Here is a 19,326-nt window from a genome sequence, read left to right on the forward strand (position 1 = left end):
AGACATATCTTATTTTAGTGAGGCACGAGTTATCGAGCAGAACACTTGATATCTTCTGTATATGAGCACATACACACTCACATACATGTTACACTTGCACACATCACACACACACAAGCACAAGAGCAATGTAAACAATAGTTTTAGATTCTTTGGAGAGAGTGTGTTGAGAATGGAAATTAAAGACAGATTCCCTAAGAAAATCATTGTGGCTTTTCAAATTTATATAATCATTCATTTTTTTAGTGAACATCATTTCGCCAATGTCCATTGACTAAGATAGCCTACTGCTGAGGATGATAAGGGTGAATGAGTGGCTGTGTTATCCAATAGGAACAGCCGAACAGTATACAGACAGTTACCTAAGATGAGAGACAACAGGTTTACAGGGTAGAAATAGAAAAATGAGTTATAAATCCTGTTTTCTATATACATTATAGTTTTCTTAAATCATTTCATAAGTCTTTGTCTTTTTATAAATTGATTTCCTATAAAATAGAATATATCCAGATTATAGCCTGATGTTTTGAAAATATAACCCATGCTAATTTTGAAAACCAGTGATTAATATTTTAAGAAAGTAAAATAATTTGAGCATTTGTTTTTTCAAGCGAACTCTCTTGTATTTATTCTTTCACTCAGTTATTCTGAAGTGACTCTACGAACAGAGGTGTCTATCACCATTCTGGATAATCATGCATTAGTATTTGGCAATGAAACTTTAGAGCTGTGTTTTCTTAAATGTCCATTCCAGGGAATGTGTGAGGAGATGTATAATAATTTGATATGCATCTTAGGAGAATGCACATGAGCAAACTCATTTACATAGTAAAAGTTGGAGGAAGCTCGAGTTGAAATCTGGTCATTTACACTATTTGTTTTAATGCAAAGGAACTTCATACAGATTTTATAGAAGATAGAAAAATTTAGAAAGATAAAGTCTTGTAACGCTGTTAGAAAAAGGGATTTGTTGGTATGTGCATACATTTTTTATTTTTAAAAATATTGATTAAATACAGTATGTAAACACATAAGGCAGAAACTGAATATATAAATGGATAATGATAGGTAATATACAATAGTACATATCTACCATGCAAGCTTTGCAGTCATCATTCCAGGAAAGTAAGAATTTAAGTAATGAATATTTCTCTAACTTGTGCCCATTTTCAGCTCTATCAGCCAGAGATATTCAGCCATGAGCACCAAACTAACTACATATGGTGGTTTGAAAGGGTCCCCATAGGCTCATAGGGAGTGGCATTCTTAGGAGGTGTGGCTTCCTGGGAGTGAGTATGGTCTTGTTGAAGGAAGTAGTCACTGGGGGTAAACTTTGAGGTTTCAGAAGCTGAAGCCAGGACCAGTGTCATTTCCTTCATCCTGAAGTCTGCCAGTGCAGATACGGAACTCTTTGCCACCTCTCCAGCAGCATGTCTCCCTGCATGCCACCACGCTTCCTGCCATGATGATAACGGACTAAACCTATGAAATGCAATTCAGTGCTAACTAAATGTTTTTCTTCATAAGAGTTGCTGAGGTCATCGTATTGTTTCAGACCAAGAGAACACAGACTAAAAATGATGGTTTATTTATTTATTTATTCATTCATTCATTCATTTTAGGTATTACTGTCTTGTCAAATAAGTAGTTGACAAAAATGTCTCTCATTTGTAGGCTATCTTATTTTTCTGTTGGTTTTTATATAGAGCAAAAGGTTTTGTTTGTTTGTTTGTTTGTTTGTTTGTTTGTTTGTTTGGTTGGTTGGTTTTAGACTCAATTCCTCTAAAATTCTTCCTAAGTTTCATGGGATGTTGAAATCCAAGGCAACTGAATTATTTTAGATGGTTCCTAAGCTTTTAATATGCAAAGCTGGCTCCATTTCTTGAGATCTGTAGCAAAGAAGAATCATTCTGGAAGAAAGACATGGCTGAGAAAATTTGTCCTCATAATGGACAGAAAGTATACATAGCAAAAGAAAAAAAGACCAGAGAGAGAAAATCTTTCATGAAATATCCCTGAATATTTCTTTTATCAAGATGCTTAAGATCTCCACCATCTTTCCTAAATCCCATAAAATTAACTTTCTCCAGGCTAAATATGGAGATGCTGATGCTGTGTAGGCTTGCAGGAGTGACCTGATGTTTTGTGGGTACTCACTAATTCCACAGAAACACCTGCTGTCTTTCAGGATGTAAACCCTGCTCAGTGCTTTATCAGACAAGGTCAGGGAAAGCTATAATTGTAGGGGGATGCCCAAGCAGAGGATTAGGGAGTACAAAAATTGTGAATGTTATGAATAAGATTTTTCTTCAACGATCACCTTCGGAAAGCCCAACCTATGAGTACTGTTGTGTGAAGATTAATCTCCATATCAACTAAACTTTTGTATATGATTCATACCCTAACACAATATGAATCTTTCCTTTCATGTTTTCACATTCGGGTCTGCCAAATGGACACAAGGGAAAGACACAGCAGGCAATGAATATCTCTGTTCTCCGAGCATTTCATGTTTCCACAGGCAAAATCTCTGCACTATAACTTGTAAGAGTATGTAAGACGTGTTGACTTTGCTCCCTAATATCTTCTCTTTGATACCTAAAACATATTGTTATCCATATATAAATTCGTGGAAGTTGTTTAAATGACAAATGCATCAGAGAAATATCTATTCCAAGGTTTTCTTTCAATGGAACGGGTTTAGTAAGCTCTGGTTCAGCACATCCTTGCAGCTAAGGTAAGTGAGAAAAGTTTTGCTGGGAGCTAGTTTCAGTATTAAATTTGAGTGACATCTCAAACATAGCACAGATGCAACACTACTAGGGACTCAAAAGAAGAAATTCAAACTAAGAAATGAGGTCCATTTAAAAGCACCAGGGGAGAACACAGGAGCTGAGCTTTCATTCAGGGAGAAAATGATTTTAAATTGTGACTCTAAAAAAGTACCTTGAGTGCTCAGGGTAGCTACCAAATGTTACTCCTGACAGATCAGTTATCTGGTAGAGTTTCTGAATTAATTGTTGAAATGTGAAATTACTAAATAGAATCTAAAGAGACAATTTAGCCAAACGAGAAAACCCAGTAACCAACACAATATCTAGATTTCTGATGCCAATGTCCAAGATTGTGTAGGTACATATATTTCACATATCACATGTATTCCTTACTCTTTTGCTATATATGTATTCATATTGATATATTTTTATTCCTATGCATGTGCTCATACATAAGATCTTTAATTTTATTTATACTTCCAAATGTTCAAACTAGGAAGTCCCTTATTTTCATATTAATAGGCATTAAATATATATTTACTTAAAAAATACATATACAGAAACAACATAAATTGTGGAGATAATTTTTTTATTTCCATTATTTCTTATTAAAGAATGGATGGAAAAGGGGAATGTGTAAAGGCATATAGACATATTGCAAAAATAGCAAAGGTGATTTTCAGTAAGAATCAATCAAATAAGGGAAGATCATGGAGAAGAATCATGCTTAATAAAATAACAAGTTTCTAATCCCCAAAATCAATGAAAATGATATAGGAGATAAATCAGTCACAGTGTAAAACCCTGCGTCAGCTGATAATTTGCCAGGTCTGGTCTCACTTTGTGACACATGACATGAATGCCCCAGCTGTAGTCAGCAGGTGACAGGAGTTTTTGAGACTAAAATTTACTTTTCCCACTCACATACAATTCTCACTTCGCTTACTGCTAAGTGATAATGAGTATTTTGATCCAGTTGATCACCTAAAATAATACCTCTTTTACATTTGTGATAGTTACTTCAAAACTTACTGGGTCTTCGACTAATATTATATATACATGTGTTATATATATACATATACATGTGTATATATATATACATATATATATACAATAAAGCAGAAAAATATACTTTGTACTTTGTATTCCTTCACATGTACCTGGCTCACTTAAGGGTCTAATTAAAATAATGCACAAATTAATTATAAAATGGCATTTGAATAAGGAATTACTAGAGAATGATTAATTCACATATTCTAACATTTAAATATATAATTTTCATCACATCAAGAAAAAAATGTACTTTACTATTTAATAAAGATTAGTTAGCCTTGGGTGGGATTGGGATTCATTTTTATGGCATAAACATGAGGTGACGATGGTTTGAAGGGGAGTATACTCAGATTTATGTGTGCCGTCATAGTAATGAGAAATGCCAGGTGCACTCACATGTAAATTCATCATAAATATTTACAAGTCAATGTACTCTTCCACTACCCATAATTAATTAATTGGACTACACCGTTGTCATTCCCAGGCTGGTGTCCTCACATCCATTCAAGTCAAATACAAAGCATGTTCTTGGTAAACAAATGTATTTTATTAAAAATGGGAATGGGCTAATAATATCACATAAAGATCACAGTGTAGATAAGAAAAATAAATTCTTGTACCACTAATGATAAATTTTCCCTACTCTCTCCAAAAACAAGCATTTATTTTCCAAACTAATGCAACCCCATGAGTGTATTCACTAAAATAAGCCCTTCATTTCTTAGGGAATTGTCAAGAATTACCACCTGCCCCGGGAGTCACTTGACTCAGACATCATGTAGCTTTTATGGCACCCTCAGTGCCTGGCTCTTCATTATCTGCATGTAAAGCAATGCTAATGTTGCCCCAGGGACCCATAGAAGATGGCACAGTATTTCTCAAACTACAGTGTGCATACAAACCAAATGAGATCTTGTTAAAATGCAAATGCTGATTCAGTGGGTCTGGCACAGGGCATGAACCTACCTGTTTCTAAACAAGCTCCCAGATGATCCCCATGTTGCTGGTCAATTATTGAATAACCATTTCCTAGGGGAAAAAATAGAGAAACTTACAGAAAAAAAAAAAAAAGGTTTTGCCTTTACCAGCTGCCATTGCTGGTATCACTGCTCATTACCGCTGTGTTGTCACCATTTCCCAGAGCTTTTGAAAACCACATGGTGTGGTTGCTGAGATGTCTGAGGTTCTTTCCAGGCCTCAGTCAGTCAGCCCTTCCTTCCCTTTTCCTGCTCCAGGCGCAAATTCACAGACAGAAGGGAACTTACGTTCTCCCTGCTTCTTTGCTGATCTTCAAGTCAACTACCTGCCTTTCTGTTCCTTGTTCACTTTCCTTCCTCTGATTTTTTTCTCTTGCCTTTCCCTTTCCACAATCCTCCAGCCGCTGTCTCCATTCATCTTCTTCTTATTCTCTCCTTTCTTATTTTCCAGTTCTAGTTTCACCGTTTCATACTTTGAGATAAGTGTTACTCCAAAGAAATAATTAGGCTCCATAAACATTTTAGAAATAGCTTGTCTACAGCTGTCTGGAGTTATGAAATACATCAAAACACACACCCTGCCATACACGCATCAAAGTCTCAAATTTGTACACCAGTGAACCTGATACATGCAAGTACTCATTCCTATATACATGGCAAGGAGTTCTTTGAGATCAGTAGTTTTCAACCTGTGGGTCACAATCCCCTGAAAAACCATCGGAAAACAGATTTTTACATTACATAACAGTAGCAAAATTACAGTTATAAAGGATTGAGCTTATTACAACTTGAGGAATTGTATTAAAGGGTTTTAGCATTAGTAAGGTCGAGAACCACTATTTTAGACCCTTGTAACTGAGATTATACATCACAAGAAGATAAATCATTATGTATGTACATACAAATACATACTCATGCAGTATTAATGGAAGAAAAATAGGGCCATGAATTTGAAGGAGAGTGGAGTTGGGGGTATAGGCGGGTTCAGAGATAGGAAAAGGAAGGAAGAAATTGTATTAAAATACAATTTCAAAAAATGATAATTCATAATTATCCACACCAAATCAAGAAATACAGTGGAAAAATTTTATTCTGAATCACTATTTTTCAATTCTTTGTTGTGTTAATCTACATTTCAGTTTTTTTCCCCTTCGCAGGGATACTGCAGAACTATTTTAATTTAAGGACTTGGAACTTTTTAAAGATTAAAAATAAAAACCTATTATTGTAGTATTTTTAAAATTTTGTTCATCAAACTACCGTCAGTATATGCAAAACATAAAACAAAGCCACACACATGACGTGGTTGTAAATATTCCCCACTTTCCTGAGTACAAAACTGTGTCTAGCCCATTTTTACTATCCCTTATCCCATAATTTCACTGCTTCCCATTTTTCACTTATTATTTTGTTAGCTTTTAGATTATTTATTTGCCTTTTCACTTCCAGCAACAAATTTCATTTGAAGTAAGCCCTAGGAATTTCTCATGCAAAAGCTAGTTCTTACTGGAGGAATATGTTTTTTGCAAAACAGCAGGAGCTCTAGAATTCTGGTGCCAACACACTGCAGGGGAACCAGCAGCATGACTGATCATATTTAGCTTGCCTCTTCCTCATGTTTACACACAGCGCTGTTATTGTTTTGTTTGCTGTGGCTTCTCTTCTAATAATAGTATTCCTAAAAGCGTCCCAGCTTTGCTATCCTAGAGAGCTTAAGTGTGCACCTCTTAAACTAATTTTCATTCATCAAAACTGAACTCAGCTTCATATGCAAGAAGCAATATGTTTCTAAATGAAATAAAAATACAAGTTTAAATAAATGAATTGGAGCTGCCAGATTTTTTTAATATAAACATTCATGCTTGGAAAAGACAGTATCTTCACCTAAGGGTGTTATGGAAACTGGATATTTAGAAGCAGAAGAGAAAAACTCAATCCAGACACTTACTATTCTTGAACAAAATCAACTCCAAGTGTATAACACACTCAGCACAAAAACAAAATGGCTAGAAGAAAAGGTAAAGAGTGTGGTACAAAATGAAGGCACCTGTAAAGACTTCCTCAACAAGGCTTAAGATATTCAGAATTAATCCCCCAATGGACAGTTACTATTGTTTCAAAGTAAAGAAATGAAAGAAAGGTAACTGAATGATGGAAAAGTCTTCTGAATTGGAAAACATCTCTACTAACTATACATTCAGCAGAGGGTTAATATTTAAAATTTTAAAAGAATTCAAAAAAAAGAAAAATATAAAGAAAATAAACAACCTGATTTAAATTTTTACTAGCTCTTAAATTGAGCAGAGTTCTCAAGTGGCTAGCAAGCACTTTGAAGAAAAGAATTTGACATTCCTAGTAACCAAAGAAATACAGATTAAAATTATTTTGAAATTCCATCTCATCATAGCCAATCAGAATGGATATCATGAAGAAACATATAGAAGCCAGGAAACTAGGAAAGAGTCTTTGAGATAAAGAATGCTTGAAGAGAAAGAGCAGATAGTAAAACATAGATGATATGATGTAATGTCTCAAGCAGTAGGTGAGGGCATGGGGGCAAAGAGGGCACTAGGGGAGATTAAAGAAAACAGAAGTTCTCTGAAAAAGTCATGTCAAAACCTACTATTTTAAGCCAATTAAAAATATTTTTGAATAAGTATCTGAGAGATGTGAATGGGAATATAAAACTATTTCCAAAGATAATGGGCCATTGAGCAAAATTCCCAGTGCCAGGTATTGATGTGGGATTCTCTTCTGTATGCTGTGAATATGTTTCATTACCATTGGTTATTAAGGAAGCTCTTTTGAGCCTAAGGCAGGGCAGAATAGAGTAAGGCAAGAATTTCAAGCAGATAGAAGAGGAAAGTAGGTGGAGTCAAAGAGTTCCCGTGTAGACACTGAAGGAGACAGACATCCGGGAACCTTACCGGTCAACCATGAGTGTCATGGTAAAATATAAAATAATAGGGATGGTTTAATTTAGATATAAGAGTTAGTTAATAAGAAGTCATAGCTAATATGCTGAGAAGTATTTTTATTAATATAGTTTCTTTGTGATTATTTCGGTTCTGCACAGCCGGGAAGGAATGAGCGGCCTCTGCCTACAAGGTATGAACTGCCTCCTTATACATTATTATGGAGGCCCAAAGAGTCCTAAAATAACACAGGCTCTCACCATTTCCGTTGGTTGCCCACCAGAATCAGTTGACATGACCCAAATGCTGAATATTTCACAGAAGACTTAGAGATATAAAACTAGATCAGAGCTGGAACGTTCCTCCCAAATTGGTCAATGTTCATAGTACTGACAGGTGACTTGAAGGTTGCTGGGGAGAAAATGGTTCAATGATATCATCTACCTGTGAACACTATTTTTAGTGTCTCTAGGGTTTTATTGATGTGAAGAGACACCATGACCATGGAAAATCTCATAAGGAAAACATTTTCCTGGAATGGTGACTTACAGTTTCAGAGGTTCAGTATACTATCACCATGATGGGGAACATAGCAGCAGGAAAGCAGACCTGGTGCTGGCGAGTCTTGTGTCTTACAGTAAACAGAAAATCAATTAACTGTCATATTAAGGTAAGCTTGAGTAAAAGAAACATCAAAGTCTGCCCTCACCTCTGAGTGACACTTACTCCAACAAGGACACAACTCTTAATAGTACCACGCACTTTGGGGGCCATTGCTTTTCAAATCACCACACTTACAGTACCAACTGGTCTGACAAGAAGTAGCCAGTATAGCAAGAGCAGGTTCATTCCTGCTACCCGGATCTCTGTGAGTTCAAGGCCAGCCTGGTCTACAAGAGCGAGTTCCAGGACAGGCTCCAATGCTACACAGAGAAACGCTGTCTCAAAAAACCAAAACAAACAAACAAAAACTAACTTGGTCAAAAATCCATGCAAGAAATTATTTACAGACTAAAGTAAATAAATTAAAAAATTGTTGGCTAAGGAGTTCTCAAGTTGCTTAACTGAAGATGTGATTCCAAATTGAATTCTAAGTGTGTATGTTCATACACATTGACACATGTTACACCCAAATTACCCAAAAAATTTCATTATGAAAAGTATTGCGAATTTAGATGTATCTACTCAAGGAGCTGATAACAAATGCCTGTTGAGTACTCAGCTCTAAACAGGATACTTATGCCCTTCTGTCTGAGGCTTGGTGATCATTGCAGAAAAGATTGTAATGAGAAGATAAGAGAGAGTAGATGTGCAAAGAGCCTTGAAAGGCTGCTTTCTGAGTATAACACAGCCACTGCAATTATATCATCAAAGCAGCTACGTTTGCAGGTATTATTGGTTCTGTACGTGACTGGGCCTATAATCAAAATGTCTTAGATCTGTGAGGGACTTATAGTATAATACTCTCCCCTGCTACCTATTGACTACTGGTAGATGTAGGTATAGAGGAAGTTATTGTCTTCATGTGTGTATGTGAATTACCATGCTTCAATTACTGATTAGAAATACAGTTATACAGATGGCCATGAGTCTCAAGCTAAAACTAAATGCAGGAATTTGACAAGGTGACTCCACGCTGAAGGGGGTGAAGGGTTGAGAAGGATGGGAGGAAGACAAGAAGCATAGGGGTAAGAATAACCAGAATATATTATAAATGAAACTGTTAAAGAAGAAAATTGATGTTATTATATTAAAATTTAACTGTTTAATATCTAAAATGTGTATGTGCACATATTTTTAATTTAAACTATATTGCTTCTTAAAACAGAAACTTAATAGGTTGAATCATCCTCACCATTTCATTGTAATCCAAATATAGTGATTTAAAATAGTCTAGTAAATGAAATAAAATAATTTTTGAATAAAATAGAATCAGGAACACTAATCATAATCATTTATACTAGTGGAACAGTCAGTTGTTTGAAGCTGTAAATCATTAAGCATGGAACAGTATGTAAGTAATAGAAATTCTCATTTACAACCTCATGGCAACAGAAAGAAAACATTTATATTCCATTCATCATCAGAGAATGGGTGGAGTAGATACAAATTTAAAAGCACATTAGTTCTATAAGGAAAACAAGCTTGTAATATGCAGCTCTGGTGTGGAAAATCTATCTGATTTTCATGTTCAGTGGGTACCTTACAAGTGAAATTAAAGAGAGTCTCCAAGTATACTCTAGATTGTGACTGAGGTTATATAGCATAGTCCTGGAGGAAGGTCGTTCAACACTTACCAACTTGGTGGTAGCTTGCACAGATAAGCAACAAGATCCCTGCATTGTCTTTTCATTTTCAGTCTTACTGACTTTCTAGGAAAAAAAAAAACAAGGAATTTTTGTGGTAAGATATGAAATGGAGTTAGATTGTAGGCCATGTATATATCAAACGCTTGAATGTACTAAGTTTCTAGACATGAATTAAATGAGATGTAAGACCTTTTGTGCTGCTGCTGTGTGAAACAGGCCAAAAGGCCAAATAGTTCTTTGCAACAAATGCCCTCACCAGTGAGATGTCCTCTATACTGTAAAAATTAGAAAATCATCATTATGATTTCTGAAATTCCGTGAGGAGTCATTCTTTAACTCACAGAAGAAATGAATGCATGCTTACTCATTTCCTTAAAAATGTTTCAGTTTCTTGACAATGAGAGCATCATACTTTCCACATTTTTACCCTAATTGAACAAATCCAAATTTCTAGACATTTTTGTTTGTTTCCTCTTCACATCTCTCACTATTGACATGCCCCTGGTTTAGTCTATAATATTTCTTTTCCAAATGTGCATGCCATCTTCTCTTTCTCTTTAAAGCTCTAGGCTCTACTAATTCATTGTGTATTTACCAACTTACTTAAAATGCTTAATATCCAAAGACATCATCAACTTAACACATGCATTTTTATAAATTAAATTTATTTTTGACAATATTGCTCTCCCTACCCGGTATGCAGATTTTTTTAATGAATTCATTCTAACACCTTCATGTCTAACAGTCTTGCTCAAATAAACAAACGATGGTGCTGTTTACCTCAGCGTTGGCCTCAAATCCTCTGAGGTGTTTCTCTCTTGTGGAAGGATTTCAGCTTTTAAAGCTTGGAATATTCCTGCCTGGACTCTCTTCAAGTTAAACTGCCATTTCTCTTCTCTCCTTTCTTTGCATGAAATTTTCTGTCTCCGAAATAGTGTGTTCTCTCTTTTTGCTTGTTGAAAGAACTTTCTAAGGAGATGATATGTCACCTGTCTTCCAGTGAAAGTTTAAGACTGTTCTATGGAAACACAAACAGCATTTAATAAAAATTCACTCATGGATTCAAACTTCCTAAAGGCTCCTATTCACAATTAAAAATATATATATTCTCTTCACAGCCTCAATACAGTATCTGACAAGAACCTATAATTTATCAATCTATCCTATCTGGTTGTATATAAAGTATGATTACATGTTATCTGCTCGAGGAGATTCATGCTTGATGTCTCCAAACAAGCAAACAGGATTTGATATTTTCACATGTGAACATAAGATTTGATGTATACGGATCTAATTTGAGTAACAAGTAAATGTTGAAGAATACATGAATAATAAAAGAAATGTTCCTAAAATCAATAGTCATTTCAAATATTTACAAAAATAGAGTTTGAATTATCAAAAATTTCCATTTTTATACTTACATTATTCCTCTAATTCAATTAAACAGAACATAAGCAACACAGAATATTTATTGATAGTTCAGGACATACGTGTTAAACACAGAATTACACATACTGTGAAAACCCTTGTAAGCCCTTCTGTTGTGTTTAACCACTAGGACATGGTAAACATAAGGTGATTTTCACTGTCTTAGATCATTAATTTAAAGGTGATGAGCTTCATCTTTCCTTACTACGTTATGTAACAAATGTAATGATGTATTACTGTTGTGATGACCCTAAAGGAGAGGGACGGGTGGTGAGGAACTGTGAGAGCATTCAGCACTGTACAAAGCCAGCAGCTAATGGTCGGTGAGCAAAACAGACATTCATTTCTATAACAGCAAGAAGCTGAAATCTTTCCACAACCCTGTTAGCTTAAAGATGTGTTTCCAGCTGTAAAAGGAACCCAGACTACTGACATCCTCTTGCCTTCAGATGTGTGAGGCTTGAAGGAAAGGATCCAGTCAACTAGCACCCACGCTTCCCATCTGCAGGCCTTTCGATTACAGTTGTGGGTAACCTTTGAACTGAGTTATGCATCCATTTGAAGTTGATACACCATGTTGTAATCCCTCTGACAGAATAAAGTCCTCTGAAAAACTACAATATAGAAAATTAAGGATAAAAATGCTTAATTGTGAAATTATTGGTTACTAATGTTAAGGCCTGCATAGAATCACTTCAGAAGCAACACCAAAATAGGAAATAACTCTTCTCCACTGGATTAAAAAAATAGATCATGGTATATGTCCTGGTTAGTTCTATGTCAACTTGATAAAATTTAGAGTCATATGGAAGAAGAAAACCTTAATTGAGAATATACCTCCACAAGACCTAGTTGTAAGGCATTTTCTAAATTTGTAATTGTTGGGGGAGGGCTCAGCACACAGTACATGGCACTGTCCTTGAACTGGTGGTCTGATAAATAAGGAAATCTTTAAAAATATATAAATAACCAATCAAAGAAGCCAAATCAAATCAAACCACTTTCTCCTGTGTCAAAGCAAGGACCAAAATTACAACAAAAAACACAAATAAAAAAAATAAACAAACCTCTCTCTGTCAGTCCCTCTTCTGAAGAGGTAACTACTGCCTATCTCTCTCTCCCCCCACCCCATTTATCTCTTCACTCCATAATCCCCTTACCTATTAAATAAACTCTATACCCCATCTCCCGAAAAAAAGAAAAGCAGACTAAGCAAAGCCATGGGAGCAGGTCAGTTAGTACCTCCCCTCCATGACCTCTGTATCAGCTTCTGCCTCCAGGACGCTATCTTGCTTGAGTTCCTGTCCTGACTTCCTTTGATAATGGATAGTGATATGGAAGGGTAAGACAAATAAACCCTTTCCTCTCCTGTGTACTTTTTGGTTATAATGTTTTATCACAGCAATAGAAACCCTAACTAAGACAGTATAGCTCCAGGCATCTATGGTAATTCAAAGCACCTATATATATGAAGTCACTCGTATTCTTTGATTGTGTATGTGTTTTATTTGAAATGAGACAAGGTCAAATGTGCAAAATGTCCTCTTCTTAAAAACAACATACTTGTTATTTCTTTCTCAAGAATGAAATCATAGTCTGACTGAGACTTTCAACCAACCATACTTTGATTTTAGATATCTAAATTGCTCTGTTACTTCAGGCAATGTCAAATCAAGTTAAGCTGTGAAGTTTGAGCAATACTTTAAAAAGAATTTTTAGCCCTAATCTGTTTTAAAGAAGGATCTCAGACACTGTCAATGGCAACAATGCAACTACAGTATGTGCAGGAATCAAAGCATTATCCCAGGGGTCTTGCTGCAGTATCCGGCTCCACCTGTGTGAGAACTGCAGGTTTTCATATCCTGCTCTTGAAAATCCTTTGCAAGACAGCACTTCCACCTTTCTATCAACTAAATATTAAACATATAAGAACATTAAAGCTTTATGCAAATGTAACATTAGGAGAAAATCATTCATACAAAAGCCTTTAGAAAATTAAAAGACTAATTCTGTAGTTATTAAAACATTGGCATGAGGTAAGAACTTTGCAATGATTTTCAAAATCTTGACTAGCAATAATTATTGCAAATTAAGATATGCCACTTGAACTCTAAGAGAGTCAATGATATAAAATGAAAACGGTGCTTTTCATAACTTTAAATAAAGCATACTTTCAATCACGTGAAACGCTCATGCAAAATGTAATTAAATCTAAAACTTTTTCAAAGCAAAACTGGCTTTAGCGAGCCATTTTAGGATTGGCAAGAGACCTGACTCTAGAGGGGTTCCCAGGTGTCCAAGGAGATGTCCCCAGCTTGTTCCTTGGGCAGCTGAGGAGAGGGTGCCTGAGCTGGCCCTTTCCTATAGCCACACTGATGAATCTCTTGCATATCACCATAGAACCTTCATCTGTTGATGAATGGAGATAGAGACAGAGACCCACATTGGAGCACTTGGCTGAGCTCCCAAGGTCCAAATGAGGAGCAGAAGGAGGGAGAACATGAGCAAGGAAGTCAGGACCACGAGGGGTGCACCCACCCACTGTGACAGTGGGGCTGATCCAATGGGAGCTCACCCAGGGCAGCTGGACTGGGACTGAAAAAGCATGGGATAAAACCGGACACTGTGAATATGATTGACAAGGAGGGCTGACTGAGAAGCCAAGGGCAATGGCACTGGGTTTTGATTCCACTGCAAGTACTGGCTTTGTGGGAGCCTAGTCTGTTTGGATGCTCACCTTCCTAGACCTCTATGGAGGGGGGAGGACCTTGGACTTCCCACAGGGCAGGGAACTCTGGCTGCTCTTTGGACTGGAGAGGGAGGGGGTGTAGAGGTAGGGGGAGGGAAATAAAAGGAGGGGAGGAGGTGGAAATTTTTAATAAAAATAAAAAAAAATTAAAAAATTTAAAAAAAGAGAATAATAGAACTACCACCCTTTTCCAGTTGGAGAATACTTTACTCTATTGAAAAGATACTTCTGCGATGTTGTGTTTTATTATTTATTTTTTATCTCGGTTTCAATGTCACTCACATCCTGTCTCCTATCTGCTTCATCTTTACCTATGGGGTTGTTTTCTTCTTTGGCATACTCCCCAAACATCCTCATCAATACCCTCTGAAGGAGAAGAGTTGGCAGAAACCTTTTCTAAAGGGTTTCCTGAACCCTGAGGGCAGTGAATTGGCATCAATATTTTGTTTAGGACTAATTATTCCCCGGCTGCTCTCTCTTCATGATGAAGTCTGTCTTTGGGTGTCTGGGTTTGTTCCCATCTGCTGCAAGAGGAAGCTTCTCTGATAGTGGTTGATCAAGACATTGATAATATTTGTCATTCTTAAAGCACCCCCCCCCACACACAAAACATTTTCTTTTACTAGGGTCCCAGGATTAATATCTTTATCATGTATATCCAAGATGGGTATACTGTATCTCATCTAAAACTGAAGCTAAATTCTATTCATCTTTTTAACTTATATTCATTCCTCCTGTGTTTCTAGAATCTGAATGTTCAAAATTTTAGTGTTCTTAGAAAGGGTTTACCCTCTTATAATGGGTCCCAGTTTTCTTACAGTAGAACCCAACTAGTTAGAATGATTTATGACTCAAAGACTGAGACTGTCTCTTAAAACATATATAAGATGTTGATAATTTTGAAGTCTAAATTTGGATGATGAATATTGAGATTCTGTGCTCTTGTTCATAATTAACTGAATTTTTTTTTCTTTTTTTTATTGAAAAAAAAATTTTGCCTCCTCCCAGCCTCCCATTTCCCTCCCCCTCCTCCCACTCCTCTCCCCCTCCCCCCACTCCTCTCCCTCTCCCTCTCCAGTCCAAAGAGCAGTCAGGGTTCCCTGCCCTGTGGAAAGTCCAAGGTCCTCCCCACTCCATCCAGGTCTAGGAAGGTGAACATCCAAACTGGCTAGGCTCCCACAAAGCCAGAACATGAAGTAGGATCAAAACCCAGTGCCATTGTCCTTGGCTTCTCATCAGCCCTCATTGTCCACCATGTTCAGAGAGTCTGGTTTTATCCCATGCTTTTTCAGTCCCAGTCCAGCTGGCCTTGGTGAGCTCCCATTGGATCAGCCCCACTGTCTCAGTGGGTGGGTACACCCCTAGCGGTCCTGACTTCCTTGCTCATGTTCTCCCTCCTTCTGCTCCTCATTTGGACCTTGGGAGCTCAGCCAAGTGCTCCAATGTGGGTCTCTGTCTCTATCTCCATTCATCGACAGATGAAGGGGTGGAATGGTGGTAAGGGGAGATGGGGAGAGAAAAGTGAGAAGGGGAGGATGGGGGGAACTTGGGAAAATGGGATGGTTGGGATAAAGGAAGGGTGGATATGGGAGCAGGGAAGTATATATCTTAATTAAGGGAGCCATCTTAGGGTTGGCAAGAGACTTGAAACTAGAGGGGCTCCCAGGTGCCCAGGGCGATGTCCCCAGTTAATTCCTTGGGCAGCTTAGGATAGGGAACCTGAAATGACCCCATCCTATAGCCATACTGATGAATATCTTGCATAACTGAAAACTTATTAATAATGATATGTGACTTAGGACTGCAAGAATAGTGGCTTCCGCCGGACAGTGTTGGCACACGCCTTTAATCCCAGGACTAGGGAGGCATAGGCAGGCGGATCTACAAGAGGCCATCCTGGTCTACAAGAGCTAGTTCCAGGATAGGAACCAAAAGCTATGGGGAAAACCTGTCTGGAAAATCCAAAAAACAAACAAACAAACAAACAAACAAACAAAAAGAATAGTGGCTTCCATAAAAGATTATGAAACAGAAAGGGAATTTTCAAATAATTGTTTTATACTATATTAGTCTGGGACTGAAATATTGAAAGGAGGAGAGATTTATCAATGCAAAACTATGGGCTAAATTTTACTGTGACAGAAACTAAGAAAATAGGCATGTAAGTTGTTTGCTATAAAAATATATAGACTTATATTAAACCAACATGACAAAGGTTGAAATACATTCTTAATTTGCACACTTTATTTGAATAGTCTTATCATTAAACTATGATGAAATACATTTAATATGAGTATATACATAATTTAAACTATGTACATTTGATCATAAATAAATGTTTACTAAAATATGCATCATAATGGGAAAAACATAATTTCCAAATGAGGACATGCTACAAGACATAAGCTTTCTGGTCGTGTAGTAATTAATAATTCTAGTTAGTAATTTTGAAAGATTCTCTAGTAATTTCCTTAATGTCATAATAGTCATTTGAATATGTTGACCAGATAAAGAAAGCTCTCCTAATTCTATCAAGTCATTTAAAGGTACAGTGCTGATATTTTCATTCATAGTATTAATACTAATCTTAGATACTCTAAAGCACTTTAACAAATATTATCAACATAAAGAAAAATACAACTCTATATGTCATTTTGAAATATTATACAATTCTTAGTAAACTTTTTAATAATGCTTATAATGATGTAAAGATATAAAAGTTAAATAGCATAATTTATTTTCTTTTTGTCAGTGCTAGTTTTGAACCTAAGTCCTATCTCTTGGATTCTGAGGTGTCTCTCAGAAAGTACAATCAGTGTGTCATCAACACTCGACATTCCAAGAATGATTTCTTGGAGGTTGTCTGCAAGATAAGATGCTATAGATGTATTTTGACAAAACAATTTTGATAATTGATTATTTTGAAAATAATCGTGGCCATCATTTATTGTATAAAGGCGAAGTTAGTAGTTTTTCACATGTGTGGTTTCTCGGAGCAATTCATATGAGTCATCATTCTTACCCCTCCAAGATTCCTTCTTTCTTTCTTTCCTCTCCCCCTCCCCCGAGACAGGGTTTCTCTGTGTAGCATTGGAGTCTGTCCTGAAACTCACTCTGTAAACCAGGCTGGCCTCAAACTCACAGAGCTACACCTGCCTCTGCCTCCCGAGTGCTGGGATTAAAGGCAAGTGCCACCCTGATGGTCCCATCAGACTAAATTTCTAAAGTCTTCACAAAGCCATATCTATGTATAACATATACGTTTCTGCTTTCATGCAGCAGATGAGAATTAATAGTGTTGACAATATATGCCAGCTGATAGGAAGCCATTTATTTTAGGATTTACTTGAACTTCTTTAATGAAAGAGAAAATATGAAGGAAAGTGAAAATTTTCCATATACCTGTCACCCATGAACACTAGTTTCATAAATTAAAGGTTTATTATAATACATAGTCTAAAGATTGCTGTATTCACTGATTCTTTTCACATTAATTTATTAAGAAACTGTTATCTTTGCCACTAGTTTACACTTCTGCTCCTTTCACTACTATAACAAATGGATGTTTGTTTGCTCGAACAAATGTCTATTTGGGAAGAAGAGAAACTTTGTCTTCATCAGGAATCAAAAGTTTTAGGCAAGATCCACACTTTGACCAACTCATCTAAAATAAAACTCTAGTTAAACAGTTGTAAATACAGCAAGAAACAGAGCAATGGCAGAACTTTTGTAACTCTGCAGAGACCCTCTTAGTGCTGGGTTCCTCACAGGCAGTACGACTGCTGCCCTTTAAGCACAGGTGTTGCTGTTTTCTTGCTCTTCCATGTCCCTTCCTTTGCACTATTGGCGTATGTGGTGATGTTGAAAAGCTGCACTGAAGGTTTGAAGTACTAAAAAAGGCAGTTTCTGTCCGTCACCAACCTCGACAAAAATACCTCTCACCAGGGTAAGGGCGTGGGGTAAAGAATATGAAAATAATAAAACAGAAAGCCATATAGGATAGTATCAGGTGGAAATTTCAGTAAGTACTAAAAATTCACCCTTGTTTTATTTCCAACTGCTTAAAATATCCCTGACCACAAAAAGTAGGAGTAAGACAAAAGACTGCATTAACATGATACAAGGAAATGAATGTACCAATTGAAAGTCACTACTACCATAGTTAAACATTCTGTTGCTAGAACAAAACAAGCCACATTTACACCCTAGACCAAAACATTCTGTAGGCAAACCCTCCCTGGGTGGAATCCCAAGTTATCTCCATAAAGGGAACTGGAACTTAGTTGGATCCTTAGACTCTTGTTTGAGGTAGGAACAGATCTACTTCTCTAGAACTGTAACACAAGGGCTGGCAGTTAGCCACACCTGTTGGCAATAGCCTTGAGAGAGCAGAACTGTTTTTGTGGGGCCTTTGTTTGAGGTCAAAGCACAATAAGCTTGAAGGAGCTAGAGGAACTAGAGTTCCAACTCTCTGACCTTTCATCAATGTGGAAATAGGCTTACCTTACCATGGAGATAGGCTTACATTTCCAAGTTGACCAAAGGACAGAGAGTTGGAACTCTGGTTCCTCTAGTTCCTTCAAGCTTATTGTGCTTCGAACTCAAACAAACACAGCAAAGAACACACCAAAGCCCATGAGGTCTCAACACTTCACAAAGAAAGGCAGGCAATCAAGGAATGCTGGGAGTCTGAAAGATGGCCTACCCTAGGAAGAGGACATCAGTATGTTACCCAGGGCCAAACAATCAGGCCTAAAACTATACAAGTCTTAATTGGTTGTAAAGTTTAGTAACTACAACAATGACTTGTATGTCAAACGGTGCAGTGTGATACTTCTATCTTGAGAATTTACAAAAAAAAGCTGTGAAATTGAACTAGACTCACTCAGGAAGAAGCAAGTCATGTCTAATATCATACACCTACATAGCTATCTGTGACTGGTGGGTTCATGAACCATAGAAGAGAACCTTTTACTGCTAAGTTAAATAAATAATTCTCAACTGTATTCTAAAGACTTACCCTTACATCAATAGATAAATGTATGTCTCACCCTCACCCAAAGCTGCTATTGACAGCAAATACAGGTGACTGCAGAAATCCACAACTGGTCAAAGTGTAGA

The sequence above is a fragment of the Chionomys nivalis genome, chromosome 14, assembly GCF_950005125.1.
Source record: "Chionomys nivalis chromosome 14, mChiNiv1.1, whole genome shotgun sequence".
Lineage (NCBI taxonomy): Eukaryota > Metazoa > Chordata > Mammalia > Rodentia > Cricetidae > Chionomys > Chionomys nivalis.